The 25,313-nt window shown below is 42.8% G+C and overlaps 1 long non-coding RNA gene across 1 annotated transcript; it reads left to right on the plus strand.

Annotated features, from left to right (window-relative positions):
• Positions 1–6,537: 6,537 nt before the first annotated feature.
• LOC147753389 (uncharacterized) lies at positions 6,538–22,061 on the plus strand. Its single transcript, XR_015311366.1, has 3 exons — positions 6,538–6,838; positions 21,507–21,581; positions 21,968–22,061. It is a non-coding gene; the product is annotated as an uncharacterized LOC147753389 (long non-coding RNA).
• The last annotated feature ends 3,252 nt before the right edge of the window (positions 22,062–25,313 follow it).

Raw genomic sequence — 25,313 nt, forward strand, 5'->3', positions numbered from 1 at the left:
TAGAAGATGATTAATATTAATCGTTTTATGTAATAACAAAGTATGTAGTCTTTCAAATGTCTTTCCTCTTTCTTATGTATATATTTAGCCCTTATTTAATGGAGCCACTTTTACATTTCAGTCATAAACAGTTTGGAGCACTGCCCGCTCTTACTGTAGCTGATATATGAGCTTGAAAAACTTTTATCGACTATATCCTGACTTTGGTCCTGAGCAAAGTCCGTTGTTGAGCGTTTGGTCCGGCTAATCGGGCGAAGCAGCTGCCCATGAACGTTAGTCCCAATTATCTTGGCTCAGTGAAGCGCGATACAAACGCCCAAGTTTAAAGATGGCCCAAACCGTAACAGTGACACGACGGACGCCAAAATGCTGTTAGAGTGCTGCTGCGATTGGTGACGATGATTGGACAACATTAACCAACTTATCTGAATTTGACCAGCCGGCACAGTAAATGCTCTATAACTCTATCTTAGGGTACCACATTCCGATGAAGAGGTACCCGATGCTTCATTTGTGGCCGTGATGGGACGGACCTTGTCATCAAGCAACACTAGCCTTGTTGTAAAGACGCATCTAGCGATAACTTACAAATCAAGGGAAACACAAGGATACTTTTAGTCACTCAAACATAAACCTCAACACATGTCGAAATTCCAACTGTATCCGATAGTTCGAATAACGTTGTCAGCCGGACACGCCGATTGCGGGTAAGCCTAGCCATTATTTAATAAGTAATTTATTTTGTATCATCAATGCTCACTCAAGTGCACTTACACACACGCGCCCACACATAAAACAGTGCGCGTACACGCACGCGCGCGCGTAGAATCTCTCGATGACGGAAAATCGTCAACATCGTATTCCCGCGTATCTCTAGCTTGGTCAGTTTCCCTCCTTATTTCTTGCCGGTTGCTCCACAACGGTCGATCGGTCAGCGTTGTCCATCGATAGATTTATTGAAATGAGCAAAATAACTAGAAGGCATAATGGCAGTGAAATTGTATTGAGAACTGCTCGGACCTGACGCTGTTCCTATAGGCCAACTGAAATCGCCTAGCCAACAATTCAGAGGTCGCAGTTCTCGTACGTGACAAAGCAACTGGACAAAACCTCGAAGGAGTTCGCGCGAGAATAGAACGTCGATAGGTCGAGACCATTTTGTGCGACTCCGTCGTCGCGATTTAACCTAATTGATGTCTTTCACCGCGACATCAGGGCGATCGAACGCTGCGGCAGGTTCCAACCAGCATGAATATGACGACAATGCCAACTAGAACAATTTGGGTTAACTAAATTGGGACAAGGCGTCCTTCCCACAATCGAGTGAAAGGGAGCCAACGCGTCAACGTTCGAAAGGCAGAAATACAAAGAACCACATGGATTCAAGATAATCACAGCGGTGGTGCGAGAAAAATTACACTTACACAGCATACAATCGAGAGCTGGATACCATAGACAAAATGAATTAATGATGAAAAGTCGGAAATCGCGATAGGTAAACAACGGCGGTAAAGGAAATTGAAAGTGATACATTGTGACAAGAGAAATGCTACAAACGTAAAATCATGGCTGAGTAGTTTTACTCAGCCATGATTCAGTCACAATACTCTGTAGACTAAATGTAGTTATGCACAAATAACTATTGCCACTTTTTGAACTTATCTAAAAAAAAAACAAGCCAAGAGAGTAGTAAATAAATTCACAGATTAGCTGAAATTTAAATACATTAGACTTATGAATGGCGTGGAATAGACAAAATGAAGCACGATTTGCTTGTAATACCCATCTATCTATATGGTGAGGACTTTGGTCATCTCAACCACAGCATCTTTGTCTGTAGTTTTTATTGTTCCCCTATGGCTGACGTTCGTGTCGCGATCGTGTGACGTCCACCTCGAATCCCACGATTATTACCGTGAAATGATTGAAGAATATATTCAATGATAGAATAATCAATCTTGTCTGTTCCGTCCCGCACGTCTTCCTTCTCTAATATTTTCATTCCTTTTTTCGTCTTTTTGTTTTCATACTTGGCCTTCGTTACTTCCAGTTCACAAACATATACTCTGTTCTGGGTTAATATTGTTTTTGTGCTTTATTTACGGTGGCCTATCTTTGGAAGCACCGGCCGTAGCGGCGGCATCAGCATTGACCTGGCGTCGCACGTACACCGCTAGATGCAAACAGAGGACGAATCTTTTCAACTGAAGAAGTTCTCTATCAGTAAACAACTGTGAGGCTATATAATAATGATATCAATAATAATCGTGTATAATTAGCTTCGGGTATAGTCATTGTAAGAGTGGTAGTGATTGACAAGAAGCCGCGAAGACTCGTCCTCCGCTAACCGCTAAGCAGATACTTCGCGTGGGGTGTCAGCTATGATCTGATATCGATTTTTTTTTCCTGAACTATGTAACGCGTACAGCTGCCCGATGAGTGTGTACAACCCGAAAATAATACAGACATCCTCAACCCGGTAACACGGCTTCTGCCACGATTGTTTGTTTGATTTCCGCCAGTACAATGACTGGCCCATTATTAAACTAATTAATTAAGTAGACAGAATATTACTAGGCTGGTTACTACAAGGACAAAAAATGAAAATAATTAAATAATCAGGCCATTTATCTGTGATTCGATTCACACAAAACTACACGCCTTGATGTATTTCAATAATATTTTTTAGCTGCAGTAGCTAGTATATATATATCCATTAAATGAGTGGCCAGAATCACTTCTCCTTGGTCCGTAGCTATTATTGTTATTGAAGTGTACTTTATGAGCCCAAGATGTCGGCAGCCGTCGATTTGGGTTTGATTTTGTTGCCATTAAAAATATCACGTGCTTTCCAATTTTCATTGAGTCGGGCCTTTCCGTATTTTGCTCATTGGATTTACGCGTATTGAAAAGAAATTGTCGTTGGGCGACGTAAACAATGTACTAGTTTGTAGTTACCCTTCGCGGAAAAATGCACGTGTCGCGTCCCAAGAGTATATCTGCGTGTTGTACAGCTATCGGATGTAGTTTCAACGTTGATTCTGCTGAAGATGATTCGCTCATTCACTCTCTCTCATGACTCTTCAGGCCAATCGTTCAACCGAATGAGCCTTTTCAACACACGTCTGTTTGGGACGAACATATTTTAGGATAAAAATGAGAAATCTTCCCCAAATCGTTATACTGGAATTAGCTAAAAGCTCTTCAAGGAACCAACGATGTCTCACATTGAACTTTGTTCTTATTCACGATCGTATTGGTCAACAGATTGGAAAATACGTAAACATACAATGATTAAATTAATTTTCATTTTCCTCTCTAAGACTGATTGTTTGTTTAACGACTGCAGGAAATCTCAAATACGCTACCCCTCCTGTCTTTGTACTTTCTGTTTCAAGCCTCTATGTCACGGAGTTTATTTTAGGCAATTATCTACAAAAAACGATTTTTTTTTATATAAACGACTACAAGCACACGATCGGTTACTGTGGCGTGTTGAACGAATCACGCATGATTTGCTACGACATCGTTGCCGGCCACCGTGACAACTTGTCTAATCGAAGGGGTCTGTTTGACGCGCCATCTTGAAATGTTGGCCATCTGACTGTCCCGTTTGACCTCGGCTTTAACTCGTTGTACAAGAGTTACTGCTGTATGTTGATGAAAGCCACTACGACAGAGCGTGATGTTTATAGTTACTTTTTTATGTCAAATATCCTGTATAGTCTTATTTAGAATAGTTTTTGTCTAATTTAAGCTACATTTAACTCTAGCTAGGGCAGGTTAACCGCGAAATGGATTCTGTTTGAATTCAGTTAAAATATAATTCTTATACTATTACATTAGTTATCGTAAAAATTTCCCTTGTTTGTAAATTAGTATGACCTCTTCAATTTCCATCCAAGAACATTGGACATTTCCGCAACCTTGGCTTGTACTGGATTTTCTTTATTTTTTTTTTATTTCCAGGTTTATCTGGGGTTCTATATTGCATTGCTTAATTCGTATTGAAAGAAACGTTCAATGAGGACCTGCACACATAGATTTTCAGTGCACACAGGTACTATTATGGCACAAGTGTTTCAGAAGAATCACGGACCGTAGTATAATGTTGAGTGCTTCCCCGATCTTAAAAGCACATATGTTCAAGAACGCAAATTCATATAGATTGATAGAATGGAGCAAGGACAAGGGTTCCTGCTTTCGCAAGTGGGATTTAAATCCTCTGTCTTAGTAAGTGTAAATGCGATAGATAAGAGAACGCTGTTATCAAGCGATGCTACTATTCTCGAACGGCCATCCACATACTATGATAATATTGACGGACGCCACTGATACTGTGATACTCAGAAATCTACGCAGTATAGGATGCAACGTCTTCGTTAAACTCTAGCTTTACGTAGAAAAAAGACACTTATATTGTATACGCAGTTAAAATATTCTGCTAAAATGCCGTGCTCGTCTATTCGTATCTGCTGCAAAAAGTAGCGACGCTTCCCTATCGATGGGACGCTGAACTCTGATCGCCGTCAGCAGCAAACCTGCAGACTTTGTCGCCCAAGGATTTTCGAGAAATGAAATTTATACGAAAAATACGTTTAATAAGTTGAAAGAGAATTGTAGGACGGAAACGGCAGCGCTAATGAAAGGCTGTATTTGTAGAAAAATACCATGTTCGAAACAAATTCGCAAGTGAAGGTAAAATTACGGTTTACTTATAGAAGGTCCATTGTAGAGAAAGGGCAGCAAATAAGTTCAGTGTATTCTGACTATAAAGGCTGCTAACTTGTACATTAACTTTAGTACGTGAGTTCTTGTAGGAAAGTTTAAGTCATTTTTCAAATAAAACCAACACCTGATATTAAATACTGCATGTTAATATAGGAACGAACTGATACATGAATATACGATGGTCAATATATAATAACTCTATTACCAATACAAAACGACCGTAAGCTGTTGCAGGCACTACAGCGCCGTTTATTTAGAAAATCAAGCTCTATCTGTGCATATGTATCCAGTCGATCAACGGCACAAACGATTACGCACACATATACTGTGTTATTACATTCCGTAAAAACTGTGCGTTTTTTTGATAATAAGCCCTATCTAGCTACCTCCATATGTTGCTATGCGCTGCGTTTACAAATTGTTGTATTAGTACTATAGCAAAAAACGCCTTAAGCCATTACTTGTTGTAGAAACATGCAGATAAATAAGCCAAATCATTCAACGCCAGCCACTACTTTTTTACCCGTAGCTGCGGACCATATTCTCGATATAAGCTGCTCGAAATCAGCGAGCTTATATCGGATCTTACTAACTTAGCAAATATCTTTGCCTGATTATTAATACTCAAATGTTTCTTCCTGTCCTCTTTGTACATATTCTTGATCTGGTTCTCTTGATTGTAATTTTTTTGCTGTTCTTTCCTCACAGATCTTCGCTACTCGATACCGATATGATCACACGTGATACGGCCGTTTTGTGTTTCAAGCGGCGGTGAGAAGCGATTTCTCACTCTTGCAGAAGCTAGAAGCACAAGCCCGATAGGACACACGAAGGAAAAAAGGGAGAGATGGCAAAATTAATCTATTCTTTTCCAGACCCATTAACGTGTATATCATATAGTACAGTCGCCATAAATCCATTATTTGTCGGTCCTATTGGGCCGACTGTAGCGGGACCACGTTCTTGGTGGGTCCCAGACGACAAGACAACAACAGTCTCTCTGTGTTGTTGTTGTTGTTGTCAGTGCATCAAGCGTAGTAGTGGTCGTAGTAATCGTAGTATTAGTAGTAGTAGTAGTAGTACGAACAGCAGGGGCAGATGGACGACCCACTCGACTGTCTGTGTGTGTCGGCCTGTCTGCACGTCTGTTCTGTATATTCGGTTGATGTAGCACGCCAAATGTCGGCACGTTGGCCCGTTCGTCCGTACGACCGGCCGATGAAGAGAGACGCAGCAGCAAAGGCGCCAGCACAATGAGTAGTCGCAGAGGGTTGAACAGCGTTCGGCAGGGATAAATGTGACTAGTGACGTCGGCCGTTAGGGGTAAAGTCCTCGCGCGCGCGCGCCCGTTTATCCAATGCAGCGCATCGACGCCATTGCTGGCGGCTGATGGTGGCGTTGGTGGTGACGCTGATAGTGGAATCTTAGTAACAGTTGTCGTGGCTGTGGGGCAGTGACGCTCGGAGCAACATCGATGTTCCCCCTGTGCTAATGCCACCACTTCTGTCAGAGTGGAGTAGTGTGTCGGCGAACGACAAAAAATTATTCGCGCGTTCCTTCGTTCAGTCTCTCTCCCGTCATCTCTCTCATCCTCGGTGTTTCAACGACGAAGAAGAAAGTCCCTTTTTTCGACTTCTGCTCTTCATCGTCGTCATCGTCATCGACGTCGTCTTCTGCTGTGGCTGCTGCTCGAAGGATCAAGGGAGTGGCGCAGGGGCGGTGGACGGCCATTAATCACCAGCGCCGAAGAACGAACGGATACAGCTTATAGTCGTGTCGTGCCTATACGCCGTGTGTCTACGAGTACGTAGTGGTGTCTTTACATTCGGATAACAACAACAGTAGAAGCAATAACAACAACAGCAGCAACAAACAGCAGCAGTAGTAACAACAACAACAAGGCAACAAGAAGAGGTCCAAAAACACATCCCTACTCCAGCCGTCGCCGTAACAGCAAGAGCAACTGCATTGAGCACAACGATGTTGTGTCCGTCATCAGCGACAGAAACGAAAAACAGCAGAAATGACAGCAAAAGGATCTTCCTTCTGAATAAGTCTGCCAAGCATGCGGTGTTCTTACGAGTTTGTGAGAATTAAAAGTATATAGGTACATAGAATTCGTCACAAGCCAGAGTCGGACAGATTGTAGTGAAAAGAGAGCGCCACAGGCAGAAAGTGTACGACTCATTAAGAGAAGAGGTGATGTTGACCTTTAATTGTCGAAAACGATAGTAGGAAATAGTAGGAAACATTGCATTCTTGAATAGAAATTCAAACGCGTTAGGTCAAGTGAGAGTAAAAGTATCCTTTGTTGAGTAAACTATATAGACGAAACTGATAGATACAGAACCTTGACTCAAAGGAAAAGGTACAAAGATAAACGGCGTCTTACTGGGTGCGTCAGCTATAATATTTACCAGCCTATTGGATCTGTATAAATAAGAACAGGCAGAATAAGCAGATCGTGATAAGGCTGGGTTGCGTTCTTCAAGAAGATAGTGGATCGAATCCTCGTAAGAGCCACAGCTTCTTGTCTTAAGAAGCGCTAGGTTGCCCTTATTGTATAGTTTGTGAGTGCCTGCTGCCAATATACCTCAAGCCAGCAAGAGTTACTTCAAGCGCCAATCTAATGGGAATAACTTCGAACATTGTTACATATTTTCCCTAGCGATCTGAATTGGCCCTTTTGAAACTTGATTTAATTGAAACTTGTTAAGAGAATACGCGATGTTTATTTGAATAACGCGGTACCGTACTCGTAGTACTACATAAAGTTGTACCGAGTTTTGCAGCTTTCGATAGAACTTGAATTGTATGGAAATGACATACTTAGGCGCAATAACCAGTTTCCCGATTGTGTTTTACAAGGTTTCGTAATTTTTCTGAAGCGCTTGCCCGAGTCGAAACGCGGGCTGCACCAAATTAGCATCAAAGGTCATCTTTTTTTAAAAGCTGCATGAATGATGCAAGATACATTACTTTCGACGTATTTTTGATAAAATTGTGTTAACGTGTAACGTAAAAACGTGTTACATTGGTAGCGATTCTTGTTGCAAAGGAGAAAACTTCTCATATTTAACGTGGACGAAATGGATTTCGTTAGAAACCGGTCGCGAACAGTCCTCTCCAAAAAAGCCGTAAACAATAGCCGTCGTAAGATTCGAAGCATTTTTGAAGTATCAGCGTTATGGTCGCAGTTAAAGAAGGAACTATTTGGATACGAAATGTACTTGCACTTAGTTTTGGGTGTACACGTTTATTTCTTTGTTGAAAACGTGTAGCGTATAAAAGTGCGGAAACGCACACATATCATTGCTCCCTGTATTTTTCCTGTCTACGCAGCACTGATGTACTCATAGTAGTCACAAGTACATACAGTAGACCTTAAGCTCTGCTTTAAAACCAATGCGATCTTTCAGAGTTCCTACTTTCTTGAGAGGTTATTCCATGCTATTGTAGTTGCTTTGTCTAGGCCATGCTGGACGAATACAGTAGCATCTTTGAAGATAGCTACATCTCCATTTTACTATATCGTAAATTTCTACCACAAACGAGATTGATGGCTTCATCAGTCGTATCTGCAACGAGTAATTCTCAGTCGACCATCTTAGGATGCCTGCTTTATCAAATAATTCTCAAAACATTAAACAAGCATATCGTATAAGTTGGGGTGTCTTTGAAACTGGTCTTAGGCCACGCTTAATTTAAATTGCATTATCTTGAGCAACTTAAGTTTCTCTGTGGTTTTTTGTGACATTCCGTCCCAAAGACAAGCACAACTGGCGTGACAGAGACTCGGTGAACGATTCAGCTAGACAACGAGGCACAAACACTGCAATGATAGCATTGGTCGTTTGGTGGCCAATTCTAACCTTTCGTATTCTTTGATAGATACAGGACGAGAACGTTCGTCTGCTGAGGCCGTGGTGCACTGGTGACTCAGGCAAGAAAACCTTTCTGCCGTCGATATCGATTCGGCTCATCTGAAAATAACGAGTTTCGGTTCATACAATATCAGAGGAAGGGAAAAATATTACGCAACGTCTTATAGATAATTACTGACCCTAGCAGCGGCGTTCTCCTTTATCCATAGAAATAAAAGGCAACGAATAATCTGTAAATGGGACTGCCCCATAGTAAGGGAAATCATCGACCCAACTACTTATGGGTATGTATATACCGAACAGAATGGACCTACTCTATCGATGGCAACGAAATTTGCTGAAAAGTATTCCCAAACCGTAGCCCAGCTCTAGGTCAGAGTTCAGACGTCGCTTGGCCTGTAAGATTTTCTCATTTAATTATTTTAACGGTTGGGTGGGAAAAACTATCTACTTTTCTAGATGGATGACCGCTGGACGATGGCAGTTGCAAACATTTGTTGAATGTTTCCTTCATTGAAAATGGGTGCTCTATTGATGTTTCAGTGACCTCTATCGAAAATATGGGTAAGCTAGAAGTATTTGGCAAAAACAAACAGCATCATTGGGAGGTCAGAGTTGTTAGGCATTGGAGAAAAGGAACAAGCATTCAGGTTTCTGTTGTGTGGGAAGCTGAGGTCGTAATTAGTATCTATCTGTATTGAAATTCACATCGGCGAAAGAACAAGCCATGAAATGCTCTAAGGACTTCTTGGCAATTAAGGGAAATAAACAGTGGATTAGTTAAACAGAATAGGTGAACATGCTACAACATGCTATACCGTGCGCTCAATAGCTCAGTGATACCTCGAGGCACCGCTGTCAAATAACACTTCTCATGTTTTTACGAGAAGTTATTCTGGACTTCTAGCCCAATTTTGTTTGGAACGAAAATATTCCCATCGGAAACAAAAAACATATTTTGCACTGAAAGGCGGGTGTTTCGGCAGAGTTTAGTATGTCTGATAATCGAATACTTGATCAACGACCATATTTTATGTCTAGAAATCGCATAAACTGATTTTGAATACTATCCTGCAACTTACTGTAGAATAAAAAGTTCTTTTAATAAGAGTTAAGAGAACTTAGCGCTATTTCGATATCGCCACCCATTATCGATTTCTAACGATTAATCAAGTAGACCAAGCAAGCGTTTCCTGAGCTTTCCTGCAATCGATGCTTAAGTCCTGCTGAGAAAGATTACTAGAATTTGTCGGGAAGTAATGTAGCTTCAAGTAAATGTCATCGATACAGAAAGAGTGGTGGCTGCCCAGACATGAAATGATAGGCTTGAATACACCGCAGGAGACTTCGGGTTTACTATTTTTGTCGTAGTCCACAACTATAAAACTTATAGAAGACAAGATAGTAACAGCACTAGCAGCAACAAAAAAGGCACCATCGGCAGGATCACAATATTTATTATATGGTTCGTGCTCGAGAACTGCATCACGATGTGATTATTTATCTAAAAAAAATACAAGAAAAAATGTCTATTTTTTTACGGTCTGTTTATTTAGACAGTCAAATATACGATGCTTGCACATCGGAAAATAACGAATGCTTAATAGTATTGCTCCATGTGTTGTTATGCATAGCTTTGCCATTTGTCTCTGGATCATCGATCATTAAATTCAGGGACGTTACACGGCGGCGGATATAACCGTCAAATTGCCCTTGCCGCCCCTGCTATGTCGTACGCTAACATTGCGAGGGCACAGCTCAAACTGGCAAGCAAGTTGTCACGTGAACATTAGCCGGTTTCGCTATTCGAGAAAGATACTGCCTTTAATTACAGAACTTAGGTCCCTTTCTGTTCCTTACCAAACACGCATAAATAATCTGATTACTTTATTGCGTTTTAACAAAAGCTGATGCTCAACTCCGCATTTTCCTACCAATCCCTTTCTCCTATTTAGGACATACTTTATCGGTTTTGATCGATTAAATGTGTATGACTGTATTAGACTTTTGTCACGTTTTTATCCCTTTTTGAATCTTTCTCCTTTTTATTTTCCTATTTATAAACATATTTATATACATGTATTATACGATACCAATGCAGTGTTTACCAAGCCAAGTTCTTTTTAGCTCCAAATTTGCAATGGATTCAAATTACGTTTGTTCTTAACGACTCAATCTCGTACTGTTGCCTTCAGTAGAAATGTTAATGCTGTCAAGTGAAGAGGATAGAGATCCTCGAACCGGAGCAGTCACGTTGATGAAGAGTTTTCACCACTAATATTAGTCACGAGTGGGGCTCCTGCACCGTTACCAACGGAACAGTCGGCGTGGACGACAATACACCTTTGTACACAGTTCCAGTCCGTTCCTCCACGACACATTCAACTGGCATTCCCTGTTGGTCCTTTTGGCAATCTTCCCCCTGCTGCCACAGCGTTCAGGAGTCACCCTATCGTTGCTCTTCGCCTCCAGCAGTAAAGCACCGCACTTCTCGTCCTACAGCTTGTCTCAAGTTCATTGTTGTCTTCACGTCGGTGTCGAATATATCAACGTTGCATAATCACTTCTCGTCTTTTATGGCCAGTGTCACAGGCGCCACGGGGACTACAAGTCCTAGCTTACCATTGGCAGACTCTTTCAACACGTGCTAATGAAGCCAACATATATGTGAAGTCTCAGCTCTCGGACGGTATCGGGGAAAACGTTCTATTGAAGCTATACGTAGCCTTGTACGAGCAGAGAGTGACACGCGCGGAAAGAATGAGATCGTCGTCTTTGCGTGTTCCCTTCTCACCGTGGTCGTTTTCTTGCTCTGCATCTCTATATTTTCCTATGCATGCACGCCCGTTTGTACCTACACTCAAATTCTTTTGTAGAGGTGGCCTGTTTCCTAGGGGCTATGACATTACTGGGCCTTATATTGAATTTTCATGAATAAGGACAATCGCTGGCTTACAGTTGTTTCCTCAGTGTTTGTTCAAGACAATGTCGTTACTAATGCTGCTACAACTGCGATCGGCTCAACGTACCTGTTTGGTTGAAGACAATACGCTAGCCGCCCCTACTTCATTTGCCGCCGTCGCCAAGCTGGGCGCACACTTGTGGCATTCGAATTGATGAGAACATGTATGTATATTTATATATAGGTCGACGTATTTGAAAGCAATAGCCATTTCCTACTAGATAACCTATAATGATAAATTGGCAAATGCATACTATTAGCGGAGCTGGGGGCACGAGAAACTCCAACAGTCGCAACTCGTGTGTGTGCTGAAAGCAGACTGAGATTCGACTGACTCCGTCTTTGGAACTGAGCGTCCGAGAAATGAAACCAGCAGCCAGCCAGCCAGCCAGCCAGCGAGTCGGCTAGTCCGTATGCGAGTGACAATGATGTTTGAGGAGCACTCGAAGCCACTCACTGGGCCATCACTTCGGCAACGAAGGAAGGCCAACTCATGCACCGTCGCCGAGTGAGAGCCACCTAGAGGCTCATGAAGCTGAGGTGATGAGGCTCAAGTCGGATACTTGAACGCCTTTTCCTCCACTTGCATCCTTCGCATTAGCATAAACAGCTTCTCGCTCCAACAGAATGCTGTCTGATCTAGCATAGTATATCTACCAAGCCATGAACAAACCAATCTCCCTATTATGTTATGTACATATATGTATGTGTACATACCATACACAATACTACTTGCGTAATAGCCATCAGACAAATAAAATAGTATTTGTTTATATTATATTTTTTATGTGAAATGAAAAATGATGGATTTGTGCCGCAGTGGTTCGTGAAGGTGCCGCCCCTGGCTATGCGTTTTCGTGCTGTTCTATTCTGACTTCAAAGGCCTATTTTAATGTCCTTGTATGTACATGCGAGTAAATATTTGTGCGTGCGGGTAGAGTTAGATTTGTAAACTGTGCTCGACTGCGACTTTTCCTAGACCTGCCTTAGGTTGTTGGGTCAGCACAATTCGATGAAACTGAAGACCAACAAGCGTCACGCAGTGAAACCATACCGCGTTGATAGCTGACATAGCTTTACAGCGCAGTCCTCGAATAGAGTAATTCATTAGTAACTAGACTTAAGAGCTGTAAGAGTTAAACTGAAAGAAAAGGAGACACGGACATAATATGGCATTTGTTTGAACGAGTATGTCGCTTTCGAATTGCAGTAACATACGCGACGTAAACGTATAGAGGCCAGGGTAAACAGCTTATTAAATCACTTAATAAAATTAATCAAGTACCCACGTGTAACGTTATGTAATACAGTCACGAAATGGTACCCGACTTGACAGATTGTGAAGTAAGACGGTAACCAACGCAATACGAAACGGTGCTCGTCTAAGATGTTACTTCATGTCTTCATGTCTGAAACTGCGGTTTAGCTCCAACCCTAGACTGAACGAAACACGAGACTGTTCTACATAGACGATTTTTTTTTGCGACCAACAGACTTCACTACCGTTCTTTGACGCAGCAGTGTGGTGGTCACGTTGAAACGACGAAAATCGGGGTGGCTGTCCCTACTTAACGACTTCTTACCGTAGAATTTCCTAGCCCCCTCTGGACAGGCCGCGGGAGTCGAAGGCCTTAGTCCATCAAGTGCTAGACGTGTATTAGTCCGAGGCGCAGAAGCTGAGCCAGGCCGGCCAACGGAATGGACACGAGACGAGAACTCATCTGAGATGCAAATTAAATCCCACTTCAGAACACAGAGAGGTGCGACGAGGAGTCCCTCGTTGTCAGTAGTTCGGTAGTCTACTATCAGAACGGGCAGCACCACGTCGCAGATATGGTTGAAGTACAGAAGCACAGACCGTTTCTTCGAGCCTGCTCTAGAAGCAGACAAGCGTGCTCACACTGGAGGAGCTTCAGGAACGCTTTATGGCGGACTCTATGGACCCATGGGAGACTTTATATTGGGCGAGACGATGGACGTTTCTACTCGCGGCCATGTCTTGAAGCTTTTAAAGGAGACATGAAGATCGTGAGGGTAGCGAGGTGGCCGGTGAGGGCCAGTGTCGAAGTCAAAGTGACAACGACACGCTGAGGCTGGCCCCGTTATTGGCGTCGGGGCGAACAGGAAATACGGGTTGAACGAGCGGAATAAAGGGAAGTAGAGAGACATAGAGACTTGATTTCGAGTAGGACGAAGTTCAAAAGTCGACGATGATGACAACAACGAAACACAGGGGCGTGAACGGGAAAGACCTCACAGATTCCACCTGAATGAACATGAAAACCGAAAATAGCTGTCTGCGAACAGCATTGAACCTTGCGCTCGTAGCGGGAAACTTTATGGCCACAACATGATTATTTATACCGCTGGAATCGTGACCGGTTGTCCTAACAATCGCGGTGAAGTACGGCCAGTGGGAAAAGGTACCGGGACAAAGTTGCCCTTGATAACCTAAATATTGTGGTGGCAGACAGAAAGCTGTATTTGCTAGATATTGAAGGGAAACCATCGGTAGCACGATCTACCGGAATTTCGTCTTTCCCTTTTAAAGAGCAAAGGGTTACAATTGAGCAGATGTGACTTTGGCCAATAACGATTGAATGCCATACAACAACATGTTGATCCTGCACAGGACACCGTAAGCAAGTACAATAAAACGTCCCTTGGCATTAGTGCTTCAATTTTGGAGGTTTTGCTCATGTCGTACCGATCGTGAAGCTATGATGCTATTAATGAACAATTACAACATGAATAAAGCACTCCTTCGACCGAACTGAGATCTGTCATACTATTCAAACGTTGTTTTCTAGCAATTCGTCGGCAAATTCCCATTATACGCATACAAGCGTGCGTTTCAATCTTAAATTTCAATTTTCTTAATTATCTGAATGATTGGAGTTTACTTCGGCCATATGGAAACGGTGTGTGTATATCTACACGTATCTAACCAATATCAATACAATAACAGCCGCTGATTATATTTCTCATCCGATTTAAGAGCAGAAGAAAAGAGGCAGAAGGTATTGGAGTAGTTAGTCGGTGGTCATCCGTATTAATCTGCCACACGCGTGGGCTCGCCATCCCGCGCACCGCCATAAGGCAAGTTGTTACCTTTACTGTCTTGGCTAGCTGGCATTGCCAGTCGTAGTAATACCAGTAGTGTTAGTCAATGATGGCATATGGCTTGGTTCCTCCGGTCGAGCAAGTGCGAGTACCCCAGCTTTGCCTATGGTCCGTTGTGATCTGTCACCTTTGAAAGGCGAGGATGGAGGTCTTTGAGCTGATATCCTAGCGACCAGTTGGTCGAGGGGAGACCGACCACTGGTCAGGCTAAGGCTCGCAGGATCTTTTCTCCTTCTGTTACTAGCCTTGCTACTGTGATCTCTTGTTGATCTCGCGCCGACACTCAAAGCAGAGCAAAGGAAGAGGCCATAGATGGAATCCGGTTTCTTGGCCGCAGCTCCAGGAGCAGTAGCTCCTGCCCGCATGCCTCACTTGGTTGGTCCGCTTTCCGATGGACGCCATCGCCTCGGTGCGCGATGTTCGAGCCCGTCGAGCCAAGAAGAGCCGAAAAGCGCATAACGGCGTTAGAGTCTGCTCCGCCTGCTGGGCTTGAGGCCGCTCACTCACTCGCTTTCTGACGAATGCATCTAATAGGCCACTGTCCAACAGTAGCCACCGACGACTGACTGAGTTGTTCCCTATTCCACCACTTAACGCGTACGGTCTTCGTAAGTGGCGATGCGAGATCCGCACTAGACGAGCTGCCGAGCGACGGCCAACTCTGCCTGTTTCTATATTTGGGTGTCCGGCCGCTGTGGAGACTGTGTCCTTTTCCACTGAAACTGGATCCTATAACTAGGATCATATCTGGCCTTATCGCTGTTACATATCACCTTAGGCGGTACTGTACCTTTGAGAGTACAATATATGCGCACAGCCTTGATATATTATCAATGCTTTTTAGAAATACGGGTTCATGCTAGGAAAAGGGATCTCGTGTCGATCGAAGGGAGCCATGTGTAGGTATGATTCGTGACTGATAAAAATGAGAACCATCTCAGAAGTGGATCAATCTTAGACAACAGACTGATGATTAGTTTGCTATACTTTTAATTTTGCTAAAACCTTTCCCTTCGAATATGTATTACACCTTTTGAATTAATCGCGGTAACATTTGATTCAAATCACTGGTTCCGAAGTAGGTTGTGTATATCGTTTGGAGCTAATATACGATAGCCAAACATGATAAGACATACACCTTTTTTTTAAGTTTGAGAAGTTTTATGTCTGATTAGTTATTCGATGTTCCACGTTTTACCCAGTTTACCCAGTCAATATCACACCTGCGGGAAATCTGACTAAGTACATTAGCTGAATGCACGCAACAAAGAAGACAGGCCCGGAAAAAGACGAAAAAGAAATGATATACACGTTTTCGTGTAGGGCCACATAACGCTGTTTAATATTGGCCTCATGCAGCACTACCATGCATCGCAGTTCCTATACGGAGATAAGCGAAATAATCATCTGGTTCACGCTTACACCACCGCAACATCCTCAGTAGTGAGTCTTCCATTTATGTCACAATCTTCTTTGACGAGGACACAGCGCTTACCAACAACGAATGAGTCCTTTCTTCTTCGCCCAGTCTTCTTGTCAGGGCCTTCTTCGATCGACAAATGACAGGAGCGTTGCTGGACCGGCTGAAGTAAACTTCAGCATGAACTATCTGAAACAACATCAGTTGCGACTATAGTAAAACGACTAAACCAAATTACCCGAACCGATTTGAGACAAAGACAAAGTAAATACGAATGGGTTGTTTTCTCTGAGACGACGAAGAAGCCCGATCGCACTCAGATGTTCGTACGCACGGATTGACACCCACACCAAGACGTATAACGTATAGACGTATAAGAACACGTCTGTCCATTTGGCTCCCGATATTTCTCATTCTCTGATTAAGTAAAGTGCTTCTTCTATGGCTTTGCTGATGTATCCGGAAATAATTGACTCCTACGAACGACATGAAACATGCCAAAATGATATAACAACAATAGCGTTACGTTACAAAGCGGGGAAAATTTCGAGGCGTTTATTCATCGTTTTCTTAGTTTGTTTAGGTAAACGGACTCGGGCTGCATTTGGTCCTTTTTTCTTTTTATGATCAAATTGTATCTCGACGGTAGACAGGACCAATGTGTCCGCTGGGTCGAGTACGTATATAGGCAAGAACACGAGTTGGCTCGTGTTCTGGCCGATACACAGTAATCGTCAGTCGTCTAATGGATGATGGTTACATCAAACCACCTTCTCGGAGAGCTAGACTGCTGAAATAGAGCGAAAAAAAAATTTGGACGGATTTGGAAAATTTTGTTTCTATGAGAAATTGAATTAACAGAGGTTTTTAGCGTATTTATATGTCGTTGAAGATGAATGGAAACGTATGAGATGACCTATTTTTTCTATCCGATATAATAGCGCCTACAGATATCTTTACATGTGCTACCTAGACTAAATAAAGTAGGTTACTATGAAAAAGACTGAAACGTAATTATATTTATTTGTATCATCTTTTTTAGTGTACTTATCATTTTCTCGGTTACTTCATGAAGTAGCTATCGCTTTTATTGCAAGACGTGTTCCATTATTACCAACGGAAGCCCGGGCACACGAACACCAGCTAGAAGGAGCTGCGTTGTGCAGAAGTTTTTCTGTACATTCAGATATGTACACTGGCTTCTATAATATCGCTTCTATCAGTCTATATTTCAATATCCATGCTAACGGTGATAATGACATCAAAAACTTCGATAAGAATTGGAAGAACGACAAACGGCTATGCTTGTTTCATGTGTAACTTATCGCCCCTTCATTCGGTCCATTTTAGCCCACTTAAAATTTATGATTCTATAAAGTCGATTTTATTTGACGAAGCGTCTGCTTGGCCGGGCCCGTTTATCGGCAAAGTCAACAAGCAATGATTCGAAATTATACGCGGTTTGTGTTTCGATGCTCGACGACGCGTAATCGAAAGCTATAATACGATCGCGGAAAGCACGAAGCTCGTCGATCGAAAAAGCTTAAAGCAGCGGCGGCGGCGGCGGCGGCGGCGGCGGCGACGATGACGGCGGCGACGGCGACGACGACGACGACGACGACGACGACGACGACGACGACAACGACGACGACGACGACGACGACGACGACGGGAAAGAAAAGGCCGACAAACAGAATAGCAGTAGACGGCACTAGCACTGATAATGTATTTTCGGTATTTTGTTGTCAAACGCCCATTGTTAGCGTGATCTCTGTTTTTAATGATTCTAATGAATGACCATGGTACAGCTGTTAATCGAGAAAACACGGCTATACAGATATCAACACGAAGCTCTCTTTAAAACCTGAATACCCTCAAGGGGGGCTTTTCTAAAAAACTACCATCTGATTCAGACTTAAGTCTATTAGCACGGAATCCATGTTTGGAGAAAGGGGAAAAAGCAAATGTTTCGTGACGAAAATTGGAACAGAAGAAATCCATTAGTTAGTTCTTCGTGCTAGGATCATCCACGAAGCCAAAACTGCGTCGTATGCTCAATCTGGTAGATTTCATTTTTCTTTGCGCTTCTTGCGGTAGTTTCGCGCATTAAAATAAATTTGTTTTTTTTTCGCACGAAAAACCGTGAATCTGCTGCCGTCTGGCGTTGTATTAGCGAATTTTTGAAGTGGCAGCGTCGCATGTTGTTCAAGGCATGGCACCACCGTGTCAAAAGAAACAGGAAAACTCGGAAAAAGAAAAATATATATGTATATATATTATGACAGGTAACTTAAAATAGAAATAAGGCCGTTTTGTTCGAGGATCCCTATTGTTGCTCACGGTGGCTTTGTTTCTGGTTAATCTTTGGGGTCCATTTGTTGCGAAGCGTTCCGAGATAGGTTACGTATGTTGCATTGACAGAACCTAAGGAGCATTAAAAGAAGCATATATACATAATTTTGAAACCGGCAAAAAACTGTTTCCGTCGGATCGTTTGTATGGGACCAAGAGTATATATCAATGTTTTTTTCAACAAGCCCTCCTGCCCTGGTCATGTTGTGCCCGTGAAGTTAGGCTTGTCGAAAATCGATTCATCGTCGTTGTTGTCAGCAGTACATCGAGCTCTCATCGATGATCCGACCTCTTAAAACCTTCAGCACATCGCACCTGTCCTTTCGGCTCTCGTTCGTTCGTTCGTTCGTTCGTTCGTTCGTTCGATTCTCGTTGGCATGAGCAAGTACGAAAAAAATATCGACTCCATGATAATGCTAAATTTGCACAAAATAGACCATTAGATTTTCCGATTGCTTTTCCAGTGATGAGCGCGGCGACGCAATCGCATAGTCGAGTGGTCGTAGTGAGCGGGTTCGTCATCGTAGCTACCATATAGATACGAGCCTCGGCCGTAATAGCGGCGACAGGAGCAACAATATCAGCAGTAGCGCTATAGCAGTAATGGACCAAAATAGAGTGAAGTGACGACCAGCGACAAACGGTTGATAACGGACGGCGGCAATTTGGCTGACGACTGTACACTCTGAAACAAAACCATCTCAACCGAACGTCACGCGTATAAAATCGTAGAAAAAATAACTGCTCTACAGCGACGACAATACACTCTATGTACGCACAAACGTACGCACAGTGCACGATCAGTACATGCTCGATTCGAAGACAGGTCCCCCGTCAGTGGGTAGGACGATTCTGTAGCAGATGCCGCGGAATTGGCCATGATAGTGCTACTACCTCGGTAGATAGGAGCAGAGATGTCGTCGTGGCGTGGACACCGGGACGCACCGTTTTCTACAGGCGACGGTAGTGTCAGCATTTGACGCTGTCGATTCCAGCCGCTGGGAGTTAGTGACGCATACGTAGCTTGCTACAATTGTGGTATGCCTGGTGTTACCTCTCCGATCTTGGCTTTGACTAGCCTCATTTTTTCGCTTTTCCACTGATTTCTCGTGTTCGCTACCGCTGCCACAAGGCTAATGTACGCTATGGTGCAGCGAGTAGTCGTTGTTGCTGTCTTGGAGAGCTGCTGATGACGATGGCGGTGACTGTGTTGACGGACGCGGCGACCCTGGTGGGAATGACTAACGACGAAGCCGAAGTGGAAGAGCAACAAGCGACTCAGCAAAACGATGTTAGAACAACGACCGAACGATAAACCGGTTTTTTTTTTTTTTTATTTATTTTTGCATTACAGTCCAGCAAACACAGACGGCCACCGCTGTCGCCGTTACTGCAATTTCTGTAGCGGCGGAAACGCCACAAAGCTGATTTCATCGACGGGCATCAGCAAATTTCTACGGAGTTTTTGCCCAGCGAAAAGATAAGGGGTGCACGAGCTCATCTCGTGTGGGGTACGAGCGAACAGTGCTATAGGATCGGTACGTAGCAGGAGAAAGACTTTTTGACGGCTAAGTGTTAAAATTGCATATATTATATCTATATATACGTAATGATGACGCGTCATCATCGAACTAACCGATATCGATGGGGCATAACATCTTTAGAAATATCAGTCAAAGTGATAAGAGCCGATGGAAGACAGAGAAAATGAATTATCAATTTGTACTGAATGTGTCATATATATATATATATCGTATAGTTATCAAAGAAGTATTAAGCGTTATTCTAAATGGGTAATATTATTAGAGTTACAGAGCTCAGAATCACGTCAGGTCGGCGTAGGTGGGTCGCTGAAAGTTCGAAATTTGAGTGGTCATTTAGCTGCGTTGGTAAATGTCTTTAATCAGACTTAAAACATAGCGCTTTGAAGAAGAATTGACTTTCCGTGAAGATTCGCTATGTTTAGATCTTTATTACACTGCTGATTATCTTGCTGCTTATGGTCAAGAGGCGCTATCGGCAGAATGACGACCCAAAGATGAGTTTATCGGTTTCGTTCGCGAAATTTCAATGCGAGAAATGCTTCGCGTAATGATCGATCAACTACGAAAAAAAAAGTTAACAAAATTATGGTGAAAATTAGGCAGGATGGCATCGCCATTTTCATCCATCGCCAAAGAACTGAACATCTACCACCAGATAGTTCTCAACCATTTGAAAAGGTCGGCTGTAAAAAGAAGCACAATGTTTGGGTGCCACGTAAGCTGATACAATCTGTGGACCCTTACAAAAACGTAATGTAATCTAGCCATTTATATGAAACGCTTGATCACATATGATGGAAAATAGATGGCATATAAAAATAATGTGCAAAAATAAAATAGTAGAAAAATCTGTTTCACAATTCATGCCAAGGCCTAAACTGACGCCAAAAAAGGTCGTCGGAAGGGAAGGGTCGAAGGGGAATGGTGCCTTATTTTAGTCGCTGCCACCTGAAAAAACCATTGATTCAGGCTAACAACAAGCTATTAAAAGAAGTCGACCGAAACTATAGAACAAAAATGGCGTCGTTTTCCACCATGTCGAGTCATATGGGTCTTTAACTGGTAAGTTAGCCAATTTCAGCCCTCCTTAGCTCTAACTGACTTGGAAGAGCTTGCATGTGAAGCTTTAATACCGGGATTTTGCGCTATCATCTGCGGGTTTAGTGCGATTTTTGCGTGAATCGATGTTCCGTACGATCCTGATTGGAAGTGATGGCTGTACACGCAATCTGTTCAACACTGGCTTCAAATTAAGTAGAGTTCTTAAAGGACTGTGTCAGAGCAATTTATATTTGAGTAATGATTCAATACTCATTTAAGTCCTTAAATGTCCATTAAAGACCTTATTTAAGTCATGCAACACTTGGAACAGTCGATGATAACGGCTATCGTGCTTATGTATGGTGCGTAGAGGGCGTATCTCGTTTCAACTAAATGGACTTCCATAGATTTTCAGGTGTTTTAAAATGTCGTTTCGGTTTGACTTCTAGTGACAGGCTATTATCCAGTCCATCAATTGAATTGATCTACAAGAACTATGGGAAAAGACCTTATGTTATTGCAAGGTAAGCAAAAGACAGATTTCGTGTCCAGCGAGGGACAGGTGTCATGAAAATAAAAACAGAATTGAAAAACTCCAACGTATACTGCACCATCGCTGATCTCTGCTATAATCATTCAGAAAACATAGTATTACTTAAACATTGATTGAACAGCAGTGGTTCATTCTGGCCATTCAGTTAAGGACATATGAATAATTCGTTCGACATTGGACCTTGATCAGGCCATCTCGGTCAATAAAATTACGTTTATTAGTTAGCCCTAGCTTGATATAGATGTAGGTAGACGTCGAAGTAATGTAATAGAAGGTACCATTGTGATGCCAGTTACTATGCGTATGTAAGTTGCACTGCCAGCTTTATTATGTCAACGTCTGCATTGTCTATTTCAGCATCTATTTAAAATTGGACCCGGGCGTAGTTAGCAGATGAACACAGGGTGGCAAAACAATCAAGCCATGATATCACACAACAAGATACAAATGATTCCAGTCTCTTCGTGCCTGTTGCGTACAATGAAAGAGCGTGCGGATCGTCATCCGCGGTCACACATTTCTTTGTTTTTATTTCCATTGCTTGTTATCACAGAGGACAGAGTTAGATGCCGAGATAGATTGTTTCCAATCGCACCTCTGTATAACATAAATGTACAGTTATGTAGAGTTCTGACAGCAAGACGGGTGTATGTAACGGCTTATGTAAGACGAATCTTTGCTTGTCTATACCTGTACGTATCTGATGCGAAGCGAAAACGTCTTCTTACTTTTACATCCCCATTTCCTACTACCGACCCCATTTAGTTCTTGTTAGCCTTCATAGCCTAATGGATCACTGTCATCTTAATTGCTTTCAGCGTGGGTGGTTTCAATTTGTCAGAGCGAGCAATAGAACAATCTATACAAAAAGGGGACGTGGCCAACGAGACGTAAATTAACGACCGCCACTCGCATCCGAGTAGAATTTCATGTATACGAGACAGTTATTGATGTTGCTGCTCCTAATAATGATGATGGTAATTATGGAACTGACACCTCACAGCATCATTACAGCATTGGAAGAGCTTGCTGCGCAGCGTCCGACACCCCCTCGCTCTGAACGTTTAGCATCGAACGCACCGCGAACGCTGGCGACGCTAGTAAAACATCTTGTTCCTACAACAGGATGACGTTGTTAGGATACATGTGAAACTCGTCGTTGGCCGACGGATTGCGGCAAGCGACCGATTGGCTGACTAACTCAACGAATTTATTGGCTAGATCATATCGTTCGAGGCGGGGTCTCGTCGACTTCCCGAGATTAGAGTACTCCATCAAATTTTTTGTCTCGGGCAAGAAACAACAAACGAAACGAAACAGTGACATGATTTTTCTAATCTGTGTGGTTCTTCCTTCGTTGCTTGTTAGATCCGTCAGAGGTTCCGCTGGTCAGTTTACCTAATGCTAGACGTTAAACGAAGGGTCATGGCAAGAAGACGGATGACTTCTTCATTCTCTTCTGCTCACATTTCTACCCACTTTCTGTTTGGAAGATACGTTCACTCATCTTTTTTTTCTTTAAGGTGAATACTGAACATAAGAGCCAGAGTAGATGGAAGGTCATAGGGAATCGTACTGGCACGGTGGCTGGCTACGATGAATGAGCGAGTGGACGGACGAGTGACGGAGTACGCTCCGATCTTTTCCGAAGATTCAGAATTCGGCCAAGAACAGATGTACTTTGAAGGACGAAATCGCTATTGACAGTACGAGTATATGTAGCAAGCGTCTGTGTAAAATTGCATAGCCACTTGATGAGTTTATATGGCAACTGTCGTCTACGTGGAGCGGCCACATAATTCAGAAAGTCGCAGGATACTACAGAAAGAATGTACGAATATTATTGTTATGTATGACCATGTAACGTTTCTTGAGACATACGTACACGCTGAAAACAAGCTGGCTGTTTCCAAGCTGCTCCAAATAAGGACAGTCCCACAGGCAACAGGTGGATTAGGCAAAAACCATAATTTAAAAAGATACCCTATGATCTCGCACTTCCACTTGCTCTTAGAAAGTTCTCGTTTGAGGAATACATCGAGCTTCGACGTCGCCCCTATTCTGCAAGCGGGCATCTCGCGTGCAGACCACACTTGCCCTCACCTACAATAACAAGGTTGGCTATTGTCGAGGTATTGATTACCAGCGTAAAGATCCGACAGCTGTGACTATTCCAAGTGATCTTGCACGCACGCACGCACGCACACACAGTCATTTCAAGAAAAACCCTAGGACAAACTAAAGATTATCGACGCGCTCGAATATAAGCTCCGTTTGAGTCTTGGCACGGTTTAAATCTATCCAATTGCCGATTGGTCCCCTTACAGAGTTTCCATCTGTTCATCTATGTCGTCTTTTTTTACTAGCATCGATCTAACTAAAGGTTTACCTTATAGCGACAAAATATCGACGTTTTTTTCTTCTGCCTTCTAACATTACGCTGTGAGAGGCATTGACACGTTATCGATACATTGTGTTACAACAACGAGTCAATATAGCATGAAAGCAAACAACGAGACGTTCAACAGTTTGTTACAGCGCTATGCGATGAGCGAACCCAGGGTACGCTGCCTTGGGTGACTGGACGTCTCCTATTTTTTATTCAGCGATCACAATACTGAAAATATAGCCGATGCTGTTTCGTCCGCTTCGTTTTATATAGCAACTTCTTGACAAATCGACACGTTCGTCCATCGCGATTCGCCAACGAGATACGATATTCAGATATTGGCTGGGCGCAATAGTAGATGAAAGGGTACCACCATTCAACGCGCTCACAAGCCATGCCTTTGCCGCTGCAGCAGTTACAGCTTCCGCTGCTAACGTATACCGTACGTTTGCGGATACGTGACGTTGCGTACGTTCATTAGAGCGGCTTTACACTTTAACAATATACTCAAAGCGATTCTGTTACTGTCGTCGACGGATATCCTGTTGTTCAGAGTGGCAATGCCGTTGCGGGTCGCATGTATACATATACGTATATACATGTACGTAGTCAGTAGATCTCTGTAGAAGTTGTATGACAAATGCATGTACGTCTGTGGCATAAAGTATATACATACAAAGAAAACAAAATACGATATATATATATATTTGTGATCACTATTGGGTAAAAAACGTTAGCGGATGCACCTGTTGTACTGTATACGTAACGTGAAATGAGCACAAGTATAGATAGAGGTCGACAGATATACAGACGCACCCATAAATATATCGTAGTTCGGTTTTCGGAACGCGTCAGATGACTGGGCGATCAGACGGACGAAGGGAGCGAAAAAAAAAGCCACGGATGAGTATACACGAATGGCAGATAAGCTCGCTAACAACTGAAACAACAATAACATTATCATTGTTCCCAGAAGTTGTAGCATCAGCAGCGGCGTGTCCTCCCACAGTGTCTGTATGTGTTTGAGCGTGTCTGTATGTCAGTGCGGACGCTGAGGGCCAGGCGAGAGCAAGAAGCAAGTGCAAATCTTGCCCCCCCCCCGCCTTCCCCTCCCCTTCCCTTCCACGCAAGAAGACCTTCGGGCAGATACAGCCACACACACTTGAAAAACACTCAATAATAAATACGAAAAATTGAACGGACAATGAAGAAGAGAGAAAAATACATATATATATATATATATATATATATATGTATATACTCTTTTTGCATAGACATCCGCGTACGATAATGCTATAGTGGACGTGCATTTGT

Source organism: Varroa jacobsoni, unplaced genomic scaffold (genome assembly GCF_002532875.2).
Source record: "Varroa jacobsoni isolate VJ856 unplaced genomic scaffold, vjacob_1.0 scaffold_520, whole genome shotgun sequence".
Classification (NCBI taxonomy): Eukaryota; Metazoa; Arthropoda; class Arachnida; order Mesostigmata; family Varroidae; genus Varroa; species Varroa jacobsoni.